Source organism: Strigops habroptila, chromosome W (genome assembly GCF_004027225.2).
Source record: "Strigops habroptila isolate Jane chromosome W, bStrHab1.2.pri, whole genome shotgun sequence".
Lineage (NCBI taxonomy): Eukaryota > Metazoa > Chordata > Aves > Psittaciformes > Psittacidae > Strigops > Strigops habroptila.
Window position 1 is genome coordinate 29,250,062 of NC_044301.2, and position 25,859 is coordinate 29,275,920.

The 25,859-nt window shown below is 39.3% G+C and overlaps 1 pseudogene; it reads left to right on the forward strand.

Annotated features, from left to right (window-relative positions):
* Positions 1–25,136, forward strand: LOC115618998 (annotated as a pseudogene).
* Positions 25,137–25,859: the final 723 nt, after the last annotated feature.

Consider the following 25,859-nt stretch of genomic DNA (forward strand, 5'->3'; position numbering starts at 1 on the left):
ATGTCAACACCTGTGACTAACAGCACTCCAGCAAACCAGAGTGCTTGCAGCAGTGTACATCCTAACAGTGTCCACATCCTAGCTGATGTGACTGCTCAGAGTAAGTCTCTCCATCGTTAGAACTTGTGTCTGCTTGTTTTCTACTGCCACATCATTCACAGAAATCAGTTCTACTGTGACTGTGTCTCAACCACCTCTCGTGAGCACAATTCTATTGTGCACCTGAAGTCCATGTAGGGGTAAGACCATGCAGTGTCTCCTGTGGTCCTGATTAATTTCTGGGAAGCTGGAGAAGTCATTTGTACGTGTTACACAAATGGAGGTTTAGAATAAATATGGTTTAATATAGCAGAGAAGCATGTTGTTTCAGGATATAAAACTTATATAGCAGATAGGTACTATGTAATTTTATAAAATGCTTGCAAATTAGTAGATTCTCTAGAAAATATTCTTGAGTTCCCCAAACAATAAAAATTACTATTCTCATATATTCTCATATATATTCCTTCCTTAAGGAACCTGGAAGAACCGACACTGCACTTAGACTGCACCGATTTCCTAAAGTTGAAATTTTAAGAAAGCACATAAATGCATTACGTATTTTTGTATGTTCCGAGTTGTGGTTAGCGATTTCTAGGATTTGCATGAATCAGGACTGCAGAAAATTGTCTATAATTTTGATGAATTACTGATGTTTTTTCTGTCCAATTTCTCTCATCAGTGTTACTAGTAACAATCTTTGTATTGGAAGGGATTGCCGTTGCACAGAAGACACAAGGTACAATTTTGGTTTGATGATTTTCTTTCAAAAAATGTAATGGTTTTCTCATTTTTAATTAAGCAATATAAGCGAAAGAAAGTATTTGTGTTCAGATATCAATAGCTCTTGAATTACCAATATGAATTCCAGTATTTTCCATTTTCCCCCTATTTACTACATTTTTTTTTTCCAATTGAACAAAGCCATCCAGTCACAAAGAACATGGAAGTTCACTTACCCAGTTAAAATTCTGTGGGTTTAGACCTTAGAAGTGGGAAAAAAACCACCACAGAAATTAATGTTTTCTGTATCTGACAAGCTTTTCAAATAGTCCACCCACAACCATTTTTGAAGCTTGCTGAGTGGGGAAGGCATCAGTTTCATAAAACTTATTTTCTCATATGTGGGATTAACCCACACTTAGGAGAGAAGAATTCCTAGAACTGACACCTATAGAATTTCCTTTAACAATTTCTGCAGGAGAGACTAAGTTTTCACCCCCATAAATCTAAAAGTTCCCAAGATATCAGTGGAAGGTGATATCATTTACTGGAGGCAGCTGTCCTGGGTTCAGCTATAGCAGTCATTTTTCTCCTTCTTAGTAGCTGGTGCAGTGCTGTGTTTTTGACTTTCAGCCTGGGAACAACACTGATAACACCGATGTTTTTAGTTCTTGCTAAGTAATGTTTACTCCCATCAAGGACTTTCTCAGTCTCATGCTCTGCCAGGGAGGAGGGGAAGCCGGGAGGAAGCAGAGACAGGACACCTGACCCAAACTAGCCAAAGGGGTATTCCATACCACAGCACGTCATGCCCAGTATAGAAACTGTGGGGAGTTACCCGGAAGGCCCAGATCACTGCTCGGGTCGGGCTGGGTATCAGTCGGTGGGTGGTGAGCAATTGTATTCTCTCCCCTTGTTATTTCCCTTATCATTATTATTATTAGTGGTAGTAGTAGTGGTTTTGTATTATACCTTAGTTACTGGACTGTTCTTATCTTAACCCGTGGGAGTTACATTCTTTCGATTCTCCTCCCCATCCCTCTGGGAGCGGGGGGAGGAGGAAGGGGGGGAGTGAGCGAGCAGCTGCATGGTTCTGAGTTACCGGCTGGGTTTAAACCATGACAGCAGCCAAGACCTATATCAGCATGGACTCCCTCTCAAAGGTCTGCAAATCAAAACTGTGTAAATATAAATAACATTATGAGAGCACCCTGTGAGATTTAGGAAAAAACTAGCAGAAACCACATATCCTGTGTCTTACTCTCTCCAGTTCTGCTGATAAAAAGGAGAAGGGCCAAAGGTACTTGAGAAGAATGTCAGAGATCATACTATTCCCAACTCCTTTCTCTTTGGATAAGGAAATCTGAACTAACAAAGCTCCTGCAAATGGTCCAGCATGGTGCACTAGCTTAGTAAACTGCATAAATCAGTCAAGGACCATATTTCCCTGTACATCCAGAAAAGCTTTGATCTTAAATGAGACCCTTAGCCACCAGTGCAATCTACATATTGCTAGTAATTTTATTAGCTACCATTGTTGTATTTAGTGTATTTTACAAATTGTAATTTGTTCTAAGATTTCTGTATTAAAAAAAACCCCACCTATAAATAGATATTTAGCCTAAGGGCCACATACTTCAGTATAATCTGGAATCAGGGCAAAAATAGTAAAAGCTAACAAGTATTTTTTATTATATCTGCATATGAGTGGAGAAGACATAAACCATAAAATAATGCTGCTATATTGGCATATTTGCAGCCACTATTACTATTTGTCTTAGAAATAAGAGCATCAAAAAAGTCTAAACTGACTTGGATAAAAATAAATTTACTCTCTTCTCTTCCCAAGGATTACTGGACATATTTGATATTCCGAAACTGTGATCTCTTTAGGGTATACCACATCACTAAATTAAACATAAGATTTTCCTAGCTAGATATTAGCAAGCAACATAGAAGAGGGTTTTCAACCAAAATAAATTACTTTCTTCTTTCATAGGATATGGGTTATGTCAGTGTTTTACTTTTTTGCAAAATCAAACTCACATGCTTGCAGGAGAAATTTATTTGATTTTTTTTTTTCTGCATAAGATGGGCAAAATATTGGCATGAATCATATTCCTCCCATCCAGTGTGACAATTGGGTACAGACAAGTAATGGAGGACATTTTGCTTCACCAAACTACCCTAACATCTACCCACCAAATCAAGAGTGCATCTATATCTTAGAAGGTACATGCTGTATTTCTCTTTTGTTGTGTTGTAATCTTACTGTTCAGTGGATAATCTTGAACTGTTAAAACTGTGTCATCTTACTATACTGTCAAACACTGTATAGCCATACTGGTAACATAATCAATTCTGCAGTCATTTGGTTAAACAAGAAAATAAATTTGCTCTCTGAAGTAATAACAACACATTAATAGAAAATGCAATCATTCAGGAATTAGCTGTACAGAATAATACATACCCTCACAGACAGAAAAAGCAGCATCAGATCTACCGTACTCTATGAAGACATAGAACTACTAAGATAACTGTAGCTTATCTTAATATCACTGCCAATATTGCTGATAATAAACTGCAAAAGATGCTTGAAGACTGTCTTCAACATTTACCAGACCTTACTCTATTATTCAAAGTGTATCCCACAAGCAGAAAAACTTTATCCTGTCCTTTATTAATAAAAAAAGACACATCTGACTGCTGTGGCACTGTATGAAAAATATGGAGATTTGTTAGCACTGCAGGGGTCACAAGCAATCCAGGAGGTTCCTTGATTGTGTGGAAGACAACTTCCTCTTGCAAGTAATAGAGGAGCTGACAAGGAGAGGTGCCATGCTTGACCTCATGCTCACCAACAGGGAGGGGCTGGTGGGGAATGTGACGCTCCAGGGCAGCCTTGACTGTAGCAATCATGAGATGGTCAAGTTCGAGATCCTCAGGACAGTGAGAAGAGCATGCAGCAAGCTCACTGCCCTGGACTTCAAGAGAGCAGACTTTGGCCTCTTCAGGAACCTGCTTAGTAAGGTTCCATGGGACAAAGCCCTTGAGGGCACAGGGTCCCAAGACTGCTGGTTGATATTCAAGGATCACCTGCTCCAAGCTCAGGAGCATTGCGTCCTGACTAGAAGTAAATGCGGCAGGAGGGCCAGGAGGCTTCCATGGATGGATAAGGAGCTGCTGAGGAAACTTAGAGGGGAAAAAAGAAGCTTATAAAAGGCGGAAGCAAGGACAGGTGGCCTGGGAAGAACACAGGAACGTTGTCCGGGAAGCTAGGGACCAGGTTAGGAAAGCTAAGGCCCAGTTAGAATTAAATCTGGCAAGGGATGTGAAAGATAACAGGAAGGGCTTCTATAGGTATGTAGCAAATAAAAGACAGACTAGGGATAATGTGGGCCCTCTCCGGAAGCTATCAGGAGAACTGGCTACCCTGGATTTGGAGAAGGCTGAGGTTCTTAATGACTTCTTTGCCTCAGTCTTCACCAGCAAGTGCTCTGGCCACACCACCCAAGTCTTGGAAGGCAGATGCAGGGACTGTGAGAATGAAGACGTTAGGCCCACTGTAGGAGAGGATCAGGTTCGAGACCATCTTAAGAACCTGAATGTGCACAAGTCCATGGGACCTGATGAAATCCATCCGTGGGTCCTGAAGGAGCTGGCAAATGAAGTTGCTAAGCCACTGTCCACCATATTTGAAAAATCCTGGCAGTCAGGTGAAGTTCCTGATGACTGGAAGAAGGGAAATATAACCCCCATTTTCAAGAAGGGGAATATGGAAGACCCAGGGAACTACAGACCAGTCAGTCTCACCTCTGTGCCCAGCAAAATCTTGGAGCAGATTCTCCTGGAAGGCATGCTAAGGCACATGAAAAACGAGGTGGTTGGTGACAGCCAACGTGGCTTCACTAAGGGCAAATCCTGCCTGACCAATTTGGTGGCCTTCTATGATGGGGCTGCAGAACCGATGGATAGGGGCAGAGCAGTTGACGTCATCTACCTGGACTTGTGCAAAGCGTTCGACACTGTCCCGCATGACATCCTTGTCTCTAAATTGGAGACACATAAATTTGATGGATGTGTTACCGTAAAAGTCGGTCGGAGAAACTCTCTAAGCGTCAATTTGGAGTTTTAGAAAGCAGCATTCTTTATTGCAGTGCTGGGCGCACATGTGAATAGCTTTGCAAAGGTGAGCGCACCCATTACTTGCCAGCAGCAGCTATATATTTAGCATACTTACGCATATTTAGAGCGTTTCCTGGAAAATATTTACATATTCATGAGTTTTCCTGGAACTAATTATAATATTTGCATCCTAATTACACATATGCTTTCTTGCTGAGTGGGGGTCTTTGGTGGTCACTGATAGTCTTCCTCACTGTGTTTACTGAATGACCTCAGTGCTTGTGCACACTCGCAAGGTCCTGGTGCTGAGTTAGCAGCTGGTGTGTCCTTGCTTCTGTTCTGTTCCAGTCTTGCTCCACATTGGGCGCCACTCTGCTGTCTTGAAGGCTGGCATCCTTGGTCTTATTTACTGTCTCCTTAGTTGTTATCGGTCCCATGATGTTCCTTCCCCCGTCAGCCAAACATTCCTTTCTCTCTATGTGTTAGCAAGTTAGAACAGTTTTCTGTATTCTACTATGTTAGTTTAAAGACACACACACTACTGTTAGTTTAAACCTATGATTTAAGCCTACATTTCCCCCCTTTGAGACTTACAGGATATACATATATCCTATAAGTCTCATTCTATACCCTTTACCCATATTTGATTCTAATGCACCATCGTGACCAGCAACTACAAAATTCAATCATGATACATGCAAGGGTACAGACACAAATTATTAATTATTCAAATCCCCAGGAAGTATCATCTCTAACGGCCCGATATAAGATCTTTGTCTGCTTCCAGATTTCTACTAGATCTGTGGCTATTCTGCCACCCTGGTCTATGTATGTGCCAAGAGCCATATGGTTCTGCAATGTTACCTGGGATAAGCTGGATGTCTCAATCTGTAATGCCTGTATAGCACCCGGGAGTACAACACCCAACATACATGTTCCAGTCCATCCTGGGGGAAAGGGCCTTTCTAGCAGTAATACCACCCTTTCCCTTCTGGAGCATTTCATTAGCCAGTTTCGGGTCCCTTAATCTGGAGTTGGATTGTCCAACTACAGTCTGGGCAATGTCCTACCAAGATATTACCAGAGCTAAGAGTTTTACCCAGTGCCAGCAGGTATTGTCTGAGATTCTGTTTTCCCTGCAAAGGCATATCACCAGGAACAAAAGGCAGTTGGTAAGGCTGCCCATACATCAGTTCATATGGACTCACATCATTCCTTCCTGGCTGTATTCATATCATTAACAAAGCAATTGGTAGGGCTTGTAACCAAGTTAAAGAAGTTTCTTGAATTGTAACTTGAGTGTCTGATTCATACATTCCACTTTCCCACTAGCCTGAGGTCTATATAGGGTATGCAGATCCCACTTGATTCCCTTACACTCTCCCACCTTCCTAACTACTTCTGCAACAAAGTGCAGACCTCTGTCTGAGGACAAGCCTGCTGGTACACCATATCAGAGTATTATTTGATTCAATAAATGTTTTACTACTTCACGAGCCATATTGGTGTGACAAGGGAAAGCCTCCGGCCAACAAGAAAACATATCTATTAGTACCAATATATGTATAATATATATATACATCTGAGCCCGTTATGCTGTGGGAATTCTGTAAAGTCGGCTTGCCAATAGTCTCCTGGACAATTGCCTTTGTTGTTCCAGGTGGGGGTCTCTTAGCATGGTAAACAAGGTTCATACTTCTTCATAATGCTTTTATAATTCCAGCCATTTGCATACTCAGAACTTGGAGCTTTAAAGCCTCGGTCATTGATTCTGTTCCCCCATGAGTTGCCTGGTGTTTTTCTTCTCATAAGAGGCTGGGCAATTATCACTTGCCTGTTTGGTGTAACCCACCATCCTTCATCATTCTTCTTGGCTCCTAATAGACTAGGTAATTTCTCATCCTCTGTTTGATAACTTGGAACTTCATTATCCAAGCACTGAGGCAATATTAATAAAAGGTCCCCACCCATAGCTTCTTCGGCTGCTTTGTCAGCAACGTGATTACCAATATTCACTGGAGTGTTATCAAAATTGATGTGCCTTAAAAGCAAATTTTGACTTTCTGACAATTCCAGAAGTCTCAGTAGCACCATCAGCTCGGCTTTCTGTGCTGATGTGTTGGGGGGGCAGGGTTTTAGCCTCTATTATCTCATGTTTGGTTACCACAGCATATCCTGCTTTCCAGTTTCCATTTTTCATAAAGCTGCTACCATCCACAAACAGTTCATAGTACACATCCTTCAGGGATGCATCTTGCAGGTCAGTATGACTGGAATACACCTGCTCAATAGTCTGTAAACAGTTGTGAGTCAGCTCTCCTGCTTCTGGATCAGTTGTCAAAACCACTGCTGGGCTCAACAGGTTAGTTATTTTCAATTCTACATCCTCTTGTTCTAAAAGCACAGCCTGATATTTTAACAGCCTGCTTGGGGAAAGCCAATGACTGCTTTTCTGTTCCAGAATGGTTGTTACCAATTGAAGTACAAATACAGTCCATTTTTGTCCCAAAGTATTTGACAAAATTTTCCATTAGAGGCTCTAGTCCTTTTCTTGCTTCCAGTTTTATAGGATTGTCTTACTAGTCTGACATTTGGTTTCAGACGAATAGTTACTGCCTCTGCATTTCATGATCGTCCCGGTACTCTAGCAGCCTGTACTAGTGGGGTGACTGCATTCTCCACTTCCTCTGGTATATCCGGCTCAGTGGATTGTTTCTGTGAGATAAAAACTTGGGCCTCCACAGCCTTTTCATCAGGAACATGTATCTGAATTTTCTTTCTTTAAACCTAATTTACGCATGTAATTTACTTAGTATATCTCTATCCAATAACAGCACGGGGCACTCAGGCATGTAAAGAAATTGATGGGTCAACATTTGTTTGTCAATTTTAAAATTTAAAGATTGAAAGAAAGGCCAGATTCCTGTCCACTCTGTGGCACCAATGACTGAAGCTGTTTGCTTGCTTAATTGCCCTTTACAAGTATTTATAACAGAATAAGGAGCTTCTGTTTCTACAAGAAATTTTACCTTATCATTCCCCAACCTAACTGTAACCAGGGGCTCTGTTGGGGAGGGTTTCGAATCTTCCTCCAGTCCTCCTCAGCCTTCATCTAAAGTAATAATTTTCTCTGCCTATCCTGACATTCCACTAAATCTCTGGTGTTTATTTTGATTCTGAGGGCATTCTCTCTTCCAGTGCAACCCGTGGAGTCTCTTCGCAAACCTTTCCATGTAATCCTTCTTTCCTCTCCTCCCGGGCCACTCCCCCCTTTCCCAGTTTCCTGGGTGATAGCCACAGCCAACAATTTTTTCCTAAACCTTCCAATTTTACTCTGGAGCTTATCTTATGCCCCCGCATATACAATAACAGATTCCTAGTTGAAACCTGACACACTATAACCCACAATCCACAATATCATATTATATTAACAATTATATTAATTATATTAATTATATATGTATTCATAATCGGAGACTTGAACCCCTTTCCACCACCATTTGAACCATTTCAGGGAACTTGCACCAGGGCAATGGTGGTCCAATTGCGATAGGTCTCCCAGGCCACATTCATTATTTTTCCAAATCATATTGGTCCTCCCACTTAAGCTTTTGTACCTTTTTCCTTATATCTTCCATGGATTGACCTTTTATTAAATGGCCTAATTCTCTCCTTCCTTCCTCTGATTCAGGATCAATAGTAGTATATTTATGCATCACCTCTTTTAGTCTTTCCACGAATCCAGATGGTGATTCATTTATATCTTGCTTTATTTCATATAGCTTAGACCAGTTCACTGCCTCGGGGACTGCATTCTTAATACCGAATAAAACCCACCTCTGATATTGTTTCAAAGCCTGCCTATCCTGGTCCTGATTAAGGTCCCAGTTAGGATTGGTGGTAGGTACATGAAGATTCACTATACCTGCCAATGTGCCTGCCATTATGTGTTGATCTACTGTGGTCCGAGCCACACCAATAATCATGTCCCTGTCAACACTCAAAAGCATGATGCATAATTACCAGCCACTCATTTCCAAATATTCAAATCTATAATAGTAAAGGAAGTCTTTATCGTGACTGGAACATCACTGCCTACAGATGGACCACTTGGTAGATAAAGAATTGGCTGGATGGCCACACGCAAAGAGTCATGGTCAACGGCTCAATGTCCAGTTGGAGACTGGTAATGAGTGGTGTCCCTCAGGGATTGGTGTTGGGACCAATCCTGTTCAACATCTTTGTCAGCAACAAGGACAGTGGGATTGAATGCGCCCTCAACAAGGTTGCTGATGACACTAAGTTATGTGGTTCGGCTGACACGCTGGAGGGAAGGGATGGGATCCAGAGGGACCTTGACATGCTTGAGAGGTGGGCCAATGCCAACCTCATGAAGTTCAACCAAGCCAAGTGCAAGGTCCTCCACCTGGGTCAGGGCAATCCCAGGCATAGCTACAGGTTGGGCGGAGAAGTGATTCAGAGTAGCCCTGCAGAGAAGGACTTGGGGGTGTTGGTTGACAAGAAAATGAACATGAGTCGGCAGTGTGTGCTTGCAGCCCAGAAAGTCAACCGTATCCTGGGCTGCATCAAAAGAAGCGTGACCAGCAGGTGGAAGGAGGGAATCCTGCCCCTCTACTCTGCTCTTGTGAGACCCCACTTGGAGTATTGTGTACAGTTCTGGTGTCCTCAACATAAGAAGGACATGGAGCTGATGGAGCAAGTCCAGAGGAGGGCCATGAGGATGATAAGGGGGCTAGAGCACCTCCCGTATGAAGAGAGGCTGAGAGAGTTGGGGCTGTTCAGCCTGGAGAAGAGAAGGCTGCATGGAGACCTCAGAGCAGCCTTCCAGTATCTGAAGGGGGCCTATAAGGATGGTGGGGAGGGACTCTTCATTAGGGACTGTAGCAACAGGACAAGGGGGAATGGGTTTAAACTTAAACAGGGGAAGTTTAGGTTAGATATAAGGAAGAAGTTCTTTACAGTGAGGGTGGTGAGGCACTGGAACAGGTTGCCCAAGGATGTTGTGAATGCTCCATCCCTGGCAGTGTTCAAGGCCAGGTTGAACAGTCTTGGGTGACATAGAATCATAGAATAGTTAGGGTTGGAAAGGACCTTAAGGTCATCTAATTCCAACCCCCCTGCCAGGGCCAGGGCCGGCTCACACTAGACCATATCGCCCAAGGCTCTGTCCAACCTGGCCTTGAACACCGCCAGGGATGGAGCATTTACCACTTCTTTGGGCAACCTGTTCTAGTGGCTCACCACCCTCACAGTAAAGAACTTCCTTATATCCAACCTGAACTTCCCCTGTCTAAGTTTGAACCCATTACCTCTCGTCCTACCACTACAATCCCCGATGAAGAGTCCCTCTCCATCATCCTTGTAGGCCCCCTTCAGATATTGGAAGGCTACTATGAGGTCACCACACAGCCTTCTCTTCTCCAGGCTGAACAGCCCCAACTTTCTCAGCCTGTCTTCATATGGGAGGTGCTCCAGCCCCCTTATCATCCTCATGGCCCTCCTCCTGACTTGCTCCGACAGATTCAAATCCTTTTTGCATTCAGAAGAAGCAGACAGTATGTGATTCTTTAATGCTGTCATTCTAGATAACCAATTAGTATCTTAAAGTTCATGTAGCTTAATAGATGACAAGAACAAGAAACACTTAAGTTATTCATACAATATAAAGTCACAGTTCTGAACTACAGATGTGGAAGTCTGGTCACAAAGTAGCCATAAGCTGCATCCCCTCAGGACTTAGGGGTCTGATCCAAGTCCTGATGTTATGCTGCCGCTGGTTCAGACTTAGTAGTCACCTGCATATTAATAATGTATATGAAGCATTTACACTTCTCTGAATATTCTAATAAAAGATGTCTCCTGCCAAGGGTCTCCAAATTTCAGCTTGATGTTTAGGAAATCTACCAGTGAGTAGTTTTTCATATCTTTTTCTTTTCCATTCTTTTCTGCATCCCTCAATGTTTTGTCCTTTTTTTAATGTACTTTGCTTTCACAGAACACTGGTTTTAATTTATACTTAATATTAAACCTTGTTTAAATACTTTTGCATATATGTTAGTATGTTACATGTGCTGAATTCAATTTATGTTATTTCCAAATTTTCAACAATAAAGATCAGCAAGCAAAAAAATTTCCGTGAAAAAGGATCTCCTACACAATAATTTTTAGGTTTTTTTATTACAGTGTATCTGAGGTTTTGTAGTAGACTGACAGATGTATTTTGAGAAGTTTCCAGTCTGTATTTTATCTTGCTGTCTTGGAGGCCTGTCTCTTCATTATTTCATGTCTTCATGTGCTTTTTATATAGATCTTCATTTAATCTTTTGCTTGATTTTTTATGTCTAGCTGCTCCATGACAAAGAATTGAGTTGACCTTTGAAGAACTTTATTACATAGAACCCTCATTTGAATGTCGGTTTGATCATCTGGAGGTTCGAGATGGACCTTTCGGTTTCTCCCCTCTCATTAATCGTTACTGTGGTCTGAAAAGTCCTGCATTAATTAGATCAACAGGGAGATTTATGTGGATCAAGTTTACTTCTGATGAGGAGCTGGAAGGAAAGGGATTTCAATCAAAGTACTCATTTATACCAGGTAAAGATGCCTAACATTCTGACCGAGTTAATGACCATCTGCTCCCATGGAATTCTGTGACGTGTTTATGCTCTCAGACTAGAGCTGTATTTCATCCTAAGTGCTTATGAAGGCAAAGTGACAATGCAATAGTTACAGTCTCAATCCTGCTAATCCTACAGCATACTTAACTAAAACCACTTCGGAAAATTGACTGAAGGAAATTGCAGGTCTACAATTTGCTAGAGAAGTCAGTTGATCTTGTTTGTACTGAAGGCTTTACCAACTTCCCTCTTTGTTACTATAACTTGTACCAGTACTTCACCAGTGGTAGTAACGGAAAGAGCATTTATGTAGACAAATAGCTGGAGTTTTCAACAGCCTATCATCTGGGAATATAAGACACTGACAAAAACACCTGAAGCACATCTACAGTAGCACTTCCAGCCAGATGCAAAGTATTTTAAATCTCTATTCTGAAAAGCCAGAGGAAATGCCTATACAGTCCAAGCATCAGCTCTCAGTATAACTAGATTCCCTCAGCCCACAGGCTCAGACAAAAGAATTGTTCTTTGCTCAAAGTACTGTGTAGTTTACAGGGTATGGAGGAGAAGATAATATGCTGACAGTACCTTTAGAAAAACAAAAGTACATCTGCTCTGTGGGGCCACTTAAAACTGGCAGGGCATTCTTACAGGAATATTTGACCTGGTGTCCTTGTGCAATGCTTGACTGCTATACTTCATAGATACTACATGTGTAGCTATCAGCATTTTATTGTCCTTTGGGACAAAAGACAATATACAAATGTCAGCTTTACTACTATAAATGTATACACAAGCATAACTTTTTAATGTCACCTTTACTCAACTGGTCTTTACCCCTACAGCACATGAAAACACTCTACATGATTATGTCTTACTGCTCATAGAACTGTATACCTTACTAGGGATTTAGACTTGGAAACTCTTCAGATTAAGACCAGTGAACAGTCCACTGGGAGTAACACACTAAAATGTTTTCATAGGGTCAGTACTTATGCATTCTGTTAAGTTCATTTCCAAAGCCATTTCATTAACATCACTGTCAAAACTAACTTAGCCTAGTTCCAGTCTGGAACTTAAAATATACATTTAAACTGTATATTATTTTCACAATAGATTGTAGCAACTGAAGGACCAATATTTTTCTTTCCTTTTCTTTCCTCTACATTTACATGGAGTGTGGTAAAATATTTTGGGATTGTGAAAATGGAAGAGGACATGCACATACACCCCCACTCAGTTCACAAAGAAGGTTAAAATTTTCAGTGAAAACTGGTAGTTAAATTCAGAATGTAATGTAGGAACAACATACCGAATAGTGATTTTTAGTGTTATGCTGGAAATCTATGCTGTCAGTATAGAATTACCTTATTCAGATCAGGTCAATCTTTGTGGAATAATGTTATCTAAAAAAAAAAATCTGTCTCTGTAACCTGCAATCAATACAGTAAACAATTTTTATTGTGATATAATAATAGACATAATCTTCAGATTATACTAAACCTTGAAGTGATTCTCAAGCACTGATAGCCCACGTGATTCATGACTTCTTTCTATTACAGATCCTGACTTCACTTACCTAGGAGGTATTTTAAATCCCATCCCAGGTCTAGTATTACAGTAACAATTTCTTTATACATTAAATTTTAAATTAATATCATATTGCATTTGACAGCAAGGTATATCTTCTCCCTAGACTGCCAGTTTGAGCTCTCAGGAGCTGATGGAATAGTACATTCCAGTCAAGTAGAACAAGAAGGAAAAACAAAACTGGGACAAGCAGTTGACTGCATATGGACAATTAAAGCTACTCCAAATGCTAAGGTGGGTTTCATTCATATCATTCAACATATAATGGGTTTCCAAGTCATTAGTAACAGGTAATAGTCACTGTCTGTGATTCGCATAATGTCTCACTGAAACGACTTACTTATCACTGGCTTAGGAAATCCAGATAGAGGATTGTTCCTGAAATTAAACTTATAGAGCAAGTCCACAGTCTTGTCTTCCTATTATTTGAAACTTTAAATACAAAATAACTGTGAACACTGTTCAAGCAACAATTTTCAAGGGCATTTGACTTGGACTCTGGTTTTATTGGAAGACTGCAGGCAAAGATGCTGGCTAACAGCTTTGATAAATTTCCTTAAATCTTGCTACCACATTTTAAAATTTTGCCTCCAGTGGTTCTATTGGAAAATTTGGTTCTGTTCAGAGTCAAAAGAGCATGTACCTGCTCCTCCCAAGTGTAATTCACAATCCAGCACCTTAAACCCTGCTTTCAACAGCAGCCTGAGCTAAGATGAAAGGCTTTACCTGGAAGCAGCTGAGGAATTGTCACTCCTTCTCTTCTGACTTAGCTATAGGATCACACCCTCTTAAAGTGCCACAATAAAATTTGCTAGAGTAGTTTCTCAAGCTTCAATTCTGGCAGAATTATGATGATAAAATCCATTAGATCTGATATGGTGCAGTCTCTCAAGAAAAATAAACATAGACATTTTTAATTTCCTCAATTTGATTTTGTAATAAAAATAAATTTTTAAAACTGACACAACTGCAGCAATGAAAGGACTTTTAAAATCTGCGTAACAGATATTTACACATACAGAGAATAGCTCTACTAAAAGTGTCCTAATTTAGTTTTAGCTTCCCTTGTAATTTCACAGCAGATACATGAAATCAAGCATTAAATGAAAATACCATCTCTCAGCCCATATACTAGCACTTAACAGCTCACACCCATGTTTGTGAGATAAGACATCAGTGGAAGACAGGTTGTCAATGTAGCTGAGAACAAAGACAGCAGAAGTAGAAAAAAAAAAAGGAAGAAAAAAAATGGATACTGAAAATCACACAATGGTGAGATGAAGCATGAGATAATATGGCACAGGCTGCACCTTTTCATAGTGTGCAAGGGGAGACAGAGCTGGCAATCTGCCCCTGGAAAACACTGGAAAGGAAAAGCCAGGGTGTGCGAGTGTTGCCTGCCTTTTCCTGTGCTCACTTTTTTACCATGTTTTCAATAGAGCTTGTTAAGTGTGTGTGGGGGGAATCTTTTTTTTTCCCCACACAAAGTTGGTTGGTTTTGGTTTAGTGAATTCTTTACAATTCAGTTTTAAAAGGCTTTGGCTGTAGCTGAGGTTAAAAGAGAGATACGGCAAAAGGGCAGGAAAAATAGGTAATACAGCAGTAGTAAGCATGGTATTCATCTACGCTTGTCTCCCCTGCTTCACAAGCTAAACAAGAGCTGGAGATGTTTGTCATTAGGCAGATGCATGAAAAAACGCACTGTGCAAAAGGTCCTTAGCATCTGTAATAGCAGCCTGAGAGGTAGATGTAGGCTGTACTCACTCAAAATACATCGAGTCTACACCCAAGCTTATCTGAGGAACATACTGAAGACCTTGTGGGTAGAGGAGGAGCATCTCTTCTCCCACAGAGCAGGAGACCTCTGCCTTCACATGGATAGATTTCTTCTCTGTCAAAATAATGGCTATCTATCTGAGGAATTTTAAAAGTTTAAGGATGGCCTTTGCAGCATGCCTAGGTGACTGAGTTACACAGCTCATCAACTTCCCCTAGAATTTTGAGAATCCCAATCCAACCATTCAAGAGATGAAAAAGGCCTGTGATCTTTTCATGTAATTCTAGCTGAATTACAATCTTGCAGAAGTTTCCTGCTCCAGCAAAATAAATTATTTGCTTATTTTCCAAGTGTCATGTTGGTCTTCCAATTTCCTTGCTGCGTATGTTCTAACACATACGCTGCCTTCTCTTGAATTAGATTCCTGCTTTTGGAGGAATTAAGATTGGCTTAACTTATTAACTCTTCCTAGATAGCCAGCTTACTTTTCTTCTGCTTCCATTTTTATTCAGATTACTCCTGACTTCATGGCTTGTGTCTTCCATAACAGTGCTATGGTTCAGTAATTAGCTTTCATTCTGAAGCAATAAATTTTAATTTCCTTAATTTTACTTCGGAGCCTTTCTGACTAGACTCCTTCCCTTATATTTTAACATTGTTGTTAGGAATTAAAAAGAAAGAAAAGAGAACAGTCAAAATACCATTAAAATTCTTTCAGCAGATTTATGTGTTTCTCGTATCTCTTCTAAAGTAATAGGCTGCACATGTAGCAGAGCTCTTTAGGGCTTTCTTCAGCAAGTGTGTTGCTTTTTACCTTCCCCCCCCCCCCCCAAGGGGAGTAGAAATATATCAGAGTAAATTGTTAAGTAAAGGTTGTTTTGGGGAGGGGGGTGAAGTGAAACAGACACTTAAGACAAACTTTAAGTAATACTCTACATTTAAATTTAATGAGAAAATGTAAGTTTAAAAGTGCTGTGCATTGGGAGTTATACATGTGTAAGGGGACAAAACATCTCCAAGATTTGCTAAGAAAGACTGTCTTCTCTGTATTACTTTTCCTAGAGATATTAATTTCTCTTTTCTAACAGATTTATATGCGATTTCTCGACTATCAAATGGAGCATTCAAATGAATGCAAAAGAAACTTTGTTGCTGTGTATGATGGAAGTAGTTCTATTGAAAACCTGAAGGCAAAGTTCTGCAGTACGGTAGTAAACGATGTCATGCTGCAGACTGGGACGGGTGTGGTGCAGATGTGGGCAGACGAAGGCAGTAGGCTAAGCAGATTCAGAATGCTGTTCACTTCATTTGAGGATCGTAAGTAGATTTTAAAGTACCTATTCTCCTAGGATCAGGGTACTTCAGGTATTTTAGGAAAAGCATCAGCTGTATATTATGCAGCAGGAACACATGAAAAGGATTGTTTCCATTTCCTTCATGTAGAAAAATAAATTAAATACTTGCTTTATTACAGTTATAAGCATGGCTCCTGAAGAAAGGCTTTTCTCCATTCTTAAGAGGTTTATTTTTCATTTGAATTCAGTAATAATACAGCTCTAGGCTATGTCATTATCACAAAGAGTTCTACAGATGAGCACAGACTTACTTAAAAAAGACAGCAGTGTGACTGAAGTGTGCTCTCCCACTAGCCCTCATCTTCTAGTTCCCTGCCAGCTGCCACAACAGGCTCTTCTCAAACCCACACTAGATGTTCAGAAGGCTAGAGAACACATGTGACCCTGCAGAGTCTGGATCTACCTCCAGTTTCAGATCTGGAAGTACACCCACCCGAGCTACGCCTAAGCTGCTACCTCCTTTTCAGCTGCACGTGGCTTGGAGCAATCCCACACATGCTCGCTTAGCAAAGTCTAGTTGTGTTGCACAACCACGGATAAGCAGTTAAATTCAAATTTATTTAAGAAGGCTATATTAAAAGCAGAGCTGTAAATGCAAACTGGATTTCTGTTTGGATCCCATAGCCTGGGGTGGAGATAGTCTTTATTCCCATTGTAAATGAAGATGTTTCTTGAAAGTGTGCTTTTTGTGAGATTTTCTTTGAAGTGCTGTTCTGCTGACAGACAGGGAACACCACAAACTGACCACACAGTAGTTGTATAATATGCAGAGTTTATTAAACAAGCACACTAAAGCCAATAAGCACTCTAAAGCAAGCACACTAATGTGAATTAGGTAAATATCTCTCCATATATAGTGAATAAGTATTCACTACTGCTTTCGGTATGCAGCCAGCAGAATCCACCCCCATCTTCCCAGAGCAATTAATTCCTCTCCTTTTCCTACTGAAACTTTTTACAAACATTTAACTACATCAGGAGGTTCTGCCTCATTCAAACAGGAGTCCCAATTCTCACAGAAACCATAACACAACCATTCAGCAGCTATGTTACAATAAGGTCATTGTTCCCAGCCAGGGATATCCAGCTCCGCTGTCTTAGGAACCTTTTCTTTATCTTAAAAAAAAAAAAAAGCCATTTTGTTTCATATCCTGCCAACTACGCCAAATCGTTCTGCTGGGTACGCCACAAAGTGACCACACACTAGCTGTATAATATGCACAGTTTATTAAACAAGCACACTAAAGCCAATAAGCACTCTAAAGTAAGCACACTAATGTGAATTAGGTAAATCTCTATATATATAGTGAATAAGTACAATAAAGTAAATCAGAGATATAGGTAAGTACCGGAGAGAGTTAGCAATGCATTAAATCATTACTGTATAGAAAGAACAGAGATTAAGAAGAAATACATCACCAGTTACCACTGAATCATCATCCAGGCCCACACTTCCAGCTGGGAAGCCCCATTGCAGCTGATGCCAGGAGTCTCAGATGATTGGGAAAATTCCTATGCAGTGCATCCACCCATAGGTGAGGCTTCTCTCATGGCCACAAGAGGGTCCCACTTTTATACCCTTAGAAAAACAACTGGCTTTATCCCAGCTCTGTAATTGTTTACTCATGGGACCGTGCAGTTTCTCATCTCACCGTTGTCCATTCTGAGACCGTTGGCCAGATGCCCCAGTGTGACCAAGTATGAAGGTCATAGAACAGCTGCACACCTCTGCTTTCCTGTCTCTTTCTGACAAACAGTCACAATGAACATAAATATATATACTCTACCAAACACACTGTGGCAAACAACATCCTTTGTTATGTCTCAGTCATGAGAGGGAATCAACTCTCAGCTAGGTTCCCATTCATTACAAGTGCTTTCTCTCTGAACTTACTGGAATTTTTTTGCCTCACATATTTACAAAGGACGACATCGTCCACATTGCAGAACCTGAAAATAAGTGGCATCTTCAGGACTTAAGTAGACTAAGTTCAGAACTGCAGAGCAGATCTGCGATACATGGGGAGAGCTGAATAAAGCATATCTGCCACTTCAGGAAATCAGAGCTATGCTTGTGCCAAAAGTTTTCAAAAGGCTCTGCTTGAAGAATAAGTAGTACAAATTTGCTGTCAAAGAAATACCTTTTTTGACAGAACTGACATGACTGTAGCCAGTCCTGAAAGGGATCCTGGTCATCACCTTGCAAAAAAGTTTAGGTTACAGGTAACAAGTGGATTTTATATTCTGTTCCATAAATCAATAAAATTTTAACACAGGCAAAAAGTTACTTTCTGTAAAACAATCTTTCTAAAAAGATTGACAGAGACTTAAGAGAAATAGCTAATTGCTTACTTTGCCTAGATGGTAGTAATAAACAATTGCATGGTTCAAACTAGTCTATTGTTTAAGCTACAAGAGGCATTTAATAACAGTTAGATATTGTGCTTAAAACTGATATTTACTGCAATTCACAACTTGCGAAATCGAGAACTGCTTTTCCAGTAGCATTTATTTTAATACAATTATTGATATTAGTGATAGTGCAAGTTATTCCAGCTTTCAGTCTAGAAAATGCTATGAACTTTGCTAGGGAAAATACCTGTTTATATTACAAATATTGGAGTGGAGTTGGGTTTTTCTTCTGTTGAGTTTGGGTTTTAGGGGTTCTTTTTGTGGTGGGTTTTTTTTGAGTGCAAGAAGTTGAAACAGTAACTACTACTAAAGCTAGATAACTTTGCCAACTTACAATTTTAAAGCAACTCAAAAGTCATTGGCAGAAGAAAATCTGAAAAGGTATGTGGTTATTTTTATCTATATGTTCTAACTTGAGATACCATCTTTATTGGATAGGGTAATTGAAAAGTATGTGTCTGAAAAATGTTTCATGTATTTTTAAATCATCTAGTGATAAGCAATTTTTCTGACTGAAAAAAAAGTGAATCCTTGCTTATCTTATTTTCAGATCATGAGGCTATTTTTCTCTTCTACCTTACTAATGATTTGTAATTATATGAAGCCAACCATGAAAACAATCAGTATTTCTGAAAAGATTTACGTAAATGAATTAATTGTGCATGACAGTCACCTAACACACACCTAGTGCTGCTTGCAGATTTGACTAATTCAGCTAACAGCAATGTTAAAAATCAATGTATTTGATTTCTGGCTCAATTTAGTACATGAATAATGCTAGATACAAAGAACACTGTGAACATTGCACAAGTCTTAGGCAGCTGTTATGAGTCCAGCTATGTCCTTGAAGCCCTGGAGTGGAACCAATCATTGTGACTTTTAGACTTAGTAATCCCCAGATAAACAAAAGGAAAATTAAGTCTATTTGTCCCATCTTTATGAACTTGTGAACAAAAGCCATCCCCAAAAAATGTTAAGGAGACTACACAGAAATGTAGAATAGAGACTGTGCCGGCAGATGGAGAAGCAGCAGCAGAATGCATCATCCAAATATATGAAACAAATTCCCCTGTTCAGGGAAATAAAGGGAGTGTGTCTTACATAATTCTTCCTCCGTGCCTCCAAAAGAATTACAACTCCATACAGATCCATACTGGAACACCAGCAGATACACATGGATCCATGACAACCACCCTGGACACAAATTTCATAGATCCTCTATGTCAGAAATACTTCAGTAGGTATTGTAGCCTATTACATACATAGCCTTTTTAAGCTATTCTGTTTAAATAATGATCCTATTTATCCTTTACAAAGTAAAGCTTGTGCAATCTTTCTTTCCAAATTCAGAAGGAGAACCTACCTACTCCTTTTTCTCACAGAAAAGGAGTGAGAAATGCTTTATTCAGGACTAGTCACCCTTCTCTGCTGTACCCTTTGGGTTTTGTATTGTGTTTCAGAGAATCCAGACTGCCCAAGAGTAAATTCTTTCTACGAAACCAAAGAGAACATCTACTATACATCTTTGCTGTTTAATGTATAACTGACTCCACTGATAATAGACATTTCTATCATAAAAATACCACATTACTGAGACAAAGAGAAAATCAATTTCTTGTGAAGTGCCCTGAATTCATAAAGAATTCCCTATGAATATTAAATAACATCCTGAAAAGAATTATTACTATTTTTTAATTTTTTTTTTAATGTCAAGGAGCTATAACAAACATTCACAGAAACATAGAATCTTTAGGGCAACTTTCTAGTTCATTTATTTCTTCAAATTTCTAACTATATATGGACAAATAGATAAAAATCTAAACTGTACTCTCTCAATCCCTGCATTAGCTCTAATAGGAGGATCTAGGAGCTTTGATTCACACGCAAGAATTACTTAGATGCCTCCAGTTACTGAAATCTCTTGCAATTACTGAAACAGTTCTCCACAAGCTGAAATCTGATTTGCCTTAAGATATTAATGGGCTCTAAAATGCAGTTCAGGAGCTGCTTCACATCATCTACATAGCAGATGCACAGCAGACTGAATAAATATAACTGGTGGTGAGCATATGATTTTTAAGTATTTAAAGCCAAGTATTTTAAAGCCAAGTATTAAAGTATTATTTTAAAGCCAAGTATTAAAGCCTTCTTCCATTATCTGTGTTGCGTGACTGTTTCTATCTGCTACCCATTTTGAGCAAGAATTTTTTTTGTAGCATTGATAATGCCCTTGCCAGAAACCATACGGAGTAAATCATCCAATAATCACTGATGTGCAAGAAAAGTGCTTGTGTTTGAAATGGAGATAAAGAATGAGTACTCATGTTAAAAAAATCCAACAGGAATTTACTAGTTTTATTGCAGTGCATCGATTACTGAAAATTCCTAATGTTTTCTTTCTCTCCTGCAGCTCCCTGCTCAGGCAACACTTACTTCTGCCATAGCAACATGTGCATCAATAATTCTTTAGTGTGCAATGGCATTCAGAACTGTGCATACCCTTGGGATGAAAATCACTGCAGAGGTGAACATTATCCAAAGTATAGCCTTTGTGAGCTAGGCTGGTCAGTTTGCCTTTCGAGAAAGTCATGAAATGTCTTTTTCCTGGAAATATGCTGAAGACAGCTATTCTACTAATCTCAGAAAGGTGTTCCAAATTTTTTATTTAAACTCAGGAGACGTGCAAGCATCCTGAATATTGATCTTACTGCTTTATAATTATATTTCTTCCTCTTCAGCATGAAGTATCTTATTTTAAAAGGATGTCAGCTTAATAGGAAATAGAATTTAGTATTTGCCAGGTTGCATCCTATCCATTTCTAAACATTAAATGAAGCGAAGATTGTAGGGACAGGTAATACCTTTTAAAGAAAAAAATAAAGAGCTTGAAAAAGACAGACAAGCCTTCAAGCACAAAAAGCCTTTCTCAGGCAATGGTCTTCAAAGAGAAAGACGATTTTAAAACACTTGTTTTAAGTTGTTAATCACAGGCTATCTCAGAGTAAATGCAGCTGCTGCGTATGGTGTGAGAACAGGTAGGAAGTATTGCTTAGAAAACAGAAGTCATCGCTTATGGAAAATGGACAGATGTAAATCACTGCTTTTAGAACATGGGGCAGAGGATTATTGTTTAAATCATCACAGCTACAGGAAAAACATGTCTCAATATCAGGTTTTGTAGGAAAAATTCTCATGATATGAGGAAACTCTTATTCTGCTAAGGCGCAAATATGTTCACCTGTGCTTCAACAATCACTGAATTTTCAGAGTTGAAACAAAACAAATTTAAGGTCAACAGTTTTTCTTGCTAAAAGAAAACAAGAAAAGGACACGTGAGCAGGGGCTTTTTGGTTGGTTGTTTTTTTTTTTTTTACAAAGAATGGCATAAATAGCTCTGAACACGACTCCAGAAAGATTTAAATACGGACTCCATTTCAAAGAGAAATTGACCCTGCAAGAAGGGTCAAAACCCTCTTTACAGAAAATCTTGAGATAAAATGGCTTTTCAACACACGAATCCTGCTTAAATTTTTAGTAAATACATATTAAAAAACTTACTTTGAAATTTCGTTTGGGGCAAACAAAAAAATACACACCACTAATAAATACTCTAATGCAAGGTATATTCTGGAAGCTTTCCAGTTAACAAAACTGATCCATAACTCCCAAGTTTTCAATGTAAAAGTGAGCTCCTCTAAACAATGCTTAGCTTTGTTAATATTCAGTATTCCCTCTTAAGTGCAATTTCCAGATCTCTTTCCCATCTTTACCAACCACTTTCTAGAATCTTGCCTAGAATCCACACTTCACTCACATACTGCAGTATTTAAAAAATGAATTCCATTAAAACTGTGTCACAGTGTGAAGAAAGTGTCTTTCCCAGTATTTGCAAATCACTGTATCTGGTGCTGAATAACCTACCATGTTTTATGCTGAATAAAATCGAAATTCTGCTGTAATACTTGCACAGCAGATAATGAAGAGACAGCTGAAGACTGGATCCATATTGCCAGCTTAGGCAGACTGAAGGGAGGCTGCTGCAACCAAATAAGCAATATCTAGCCTTAAAAAGAAACTTCTCATAGTTGTGTAAAATTCCTGCTGGCACCCAGAGTTCTCATGTAGTCTGTACGGATAGCTACCTAAATCTGAACATATTGTGACCTAAGCCCAGTGGCACAAATATTGATAGTCAGTTGTGTGTAATTTATTTTAAGAGACTGGAGAAGACATTACCTTTTGCATAACAACTTTTTGACCAGAGTATCTTCCAAGAATTAAGAAACGTAGACACAGATGAGAGAACTGCCGTAGTGCTGAAATTCATACCTCTCACAACATATGGTAACGCTGAGATCTAAGCTAGGCATGTTTAAACCATGACAGCGGGACAAGGAAGATATCCTCCTTCACATTAAAGGTACAAGCGTAACTCAGAGTAGACAGTCTACGCTCTGAAGTAGAACTGTATTTCAGACATAACTTCTTACTAGCCAACTCCTTGGAAGTCTGTTTAGTATATGGATTGTTTCAAACAGCATATGGTGGTATAGACTCTCTCCAAGAACTGTGTGCAGAGTACTTAGGTGCATAATACAGATATCCAGATGCCAGGAGCCAGATATCTGAAAATAATATGCAACATCTAGGCTACTGTATTTTCTTCTACATAATCTTAAATGCTTTTCTCCCCCAGTAGAGGATGTTGCAGAGTCTCAGTGTAGAATTCTTTTAGTCCCCTAGGACAATCATAGAATCACAGACTGGTTGGGTTGGAAGGGACCTTAAAGTTCATTCAATTCCAACCCCTTGCCATGGGCAGGGACACTTTCCACTAGACCAGGTTGCTCAAGGCCCGTCCAACCTGGCCTTGAACACTGCCAAACAAGTACATTTACAGAACTGAAATCCATCTGGAAAAATTTAATCTTCAAATAAGAATTTTTAGTATGGCAACCATCTTGTTCTGATGCTGCCATCTTGTGTGTTTCATATGAAGTACTATGTGAACTCCATATGAAGTGCTATATGATTTGGGTTGGTTTGTCTGTGTCTGTTCCCCCCAGCACCTCTCTTTTTTTTTTCTTTGTCCATCTGACTTGATTACTGGACTGTTAAAACTGGAATATATCTATACTAAAGCTCCTTGTATTGAAAAAGGTATAACAGAATTTCGCAATAGACAGAGTCATTAAATTTCCAAGAGATGCAAAAACAAATAGTACAGTCACCTTGAGATCATCATTATATTTCCCTTTTAAGGAAGAAAGAGATAATTTTAAATCTAGGTTTCCTTCTACTGACATCAATGGGAATGTTACCAGCAGGAGCAAAACATGGTAAGAGAAGCATCATCTGTAGCTGTTAATTTAAGCCTACTTAACTCATGGATTTTGGAATGTGAACTGATCAGTAGAGGTTCAGGATTGAAGCCACATCCCAGTTGAGTTAGCCTACACTGGCCACAGAGTTCCACCTGCCACTGAAATACCATGTGGTGGCCACTAATGCAGACAGGGAATTAAACTTTCTGAACAAGGATGATAAATCCCATTGACACAGATCTAGTCTCCAATGCCATTAAGTCATTTCATTAATATGGTACTTATATGGCAATCACAGTACAGATTGCTTTGTTTTAATGAATGATCAAAAATGTGAAAAATCATAAAACCCTTATCATAATCCTCATTTTTTCTTTGCAGAAAAGAAAATAACTGTATTGTTTGAACAAATCACCAAAACTCATGGAACAATCATTGGCATCACATCAGGGATAGTTTTAGTACTTCTCATCATTTCAATTCTAGTACAAGTAAAGCAACCTTGCAAAAAGGTTATGGTTTGCAAGACTGCTTTCGATAAAACTGGCTTCCAGGAAGTATTTGATCCTCCACATTATGAACTCTTTTCACTAAGGGACAAAGAAATTTCTGCAGATCTGGCAGATTTATCAGAGGAACTTGAAAACTACCAGAAAACAAGACACCTTTCAACAGCTTCCAGATGCATTCATGACCACCACTGTGGCTCCCAGGCCTCTAATACGAAACAAAGCAGGACAAACCTCAGCTCCATGGAACTTCCCTTCCACAATGACTTTGCACAGCCTCAGCCAATGAAAACATTTAACAGCACATTCAAGAAAAGTAGTTACACTTTCAAACAAGCGCATGACTGCCCTGAGCAAGTCATAGAAGACAGGGTGATGGAGGAGATTCCATGTGAAATTTAAGTTCGAGGAAAAGAAGATACAGCACAAGGTTCATTATCTATTGACTTTTGATTTCCTAGTGAAGGTGGTATCAGTGTCTATACAAGATGCTTGTGTACAATGACAGTGTATATATTAAAAGTGTATTATATGCAGCCTGTGAGATGCACACACTTTTAGCTTATTATACTTCATTTAAAAAAAGTCTGCGTAACTAATTCTTGCTGAGAAATGGTGGATTTCCTCCCATCTTCCCAAGCTACCTATCTAGTGGAGGAGTAAGACAGAGACTTTGCATGGAAATTATAAGTAAAGGATATTGGAAGAAAAAAACCCAACAGCTACTAATCATTAAAGACTGGAAACAATGACTACTATTCTCTTCCTCATATCATTTTCTCTTCTTTAGACATCTGCTTTTCAAGACAATTTTAATACCTCATTTATATAAATAAAAGTGCACCACATGTACATCAACATAGGTGTCATATTGTATTTGTCAAATTGAAAGAAGTGTTAAGTGCCAGTTAAGACTCAAGAATTATGTTACAGCCACCTGTTTCATCTTGCTTACTATTTATATTGCCTTTAATTATCAGTTCCTCACTCTGTGCTTTGTGAGAAATAAGTGAAAAGGATTACTGCCTTTTAAAATACTGAGTCTCATGAATTTTAGTACATTTGAACATATGTAATTTTGCAGTTTGGTTAAAACACAAGTACTCATGTTAGTCTAGATGCAGACTTTTACAACAGTATTCTTCCAAGAAGGTTTGGGATTTTAAAATATTCTGCCATATATTACAGATCCATATGGCTCACTGATTTCACAGCTCTGTAGTTAGAAAACAATTTTGTTCCTGCCTTTTCCAAGTACTGACATAAATAGACTGTACTGTACATTTGTCTCTTAAAATAGCCTCTTACTCCATATTGCAGCAAATCTTCCCTACTGAAATCAGTGGTAATACTTTTAGCTCATGTCC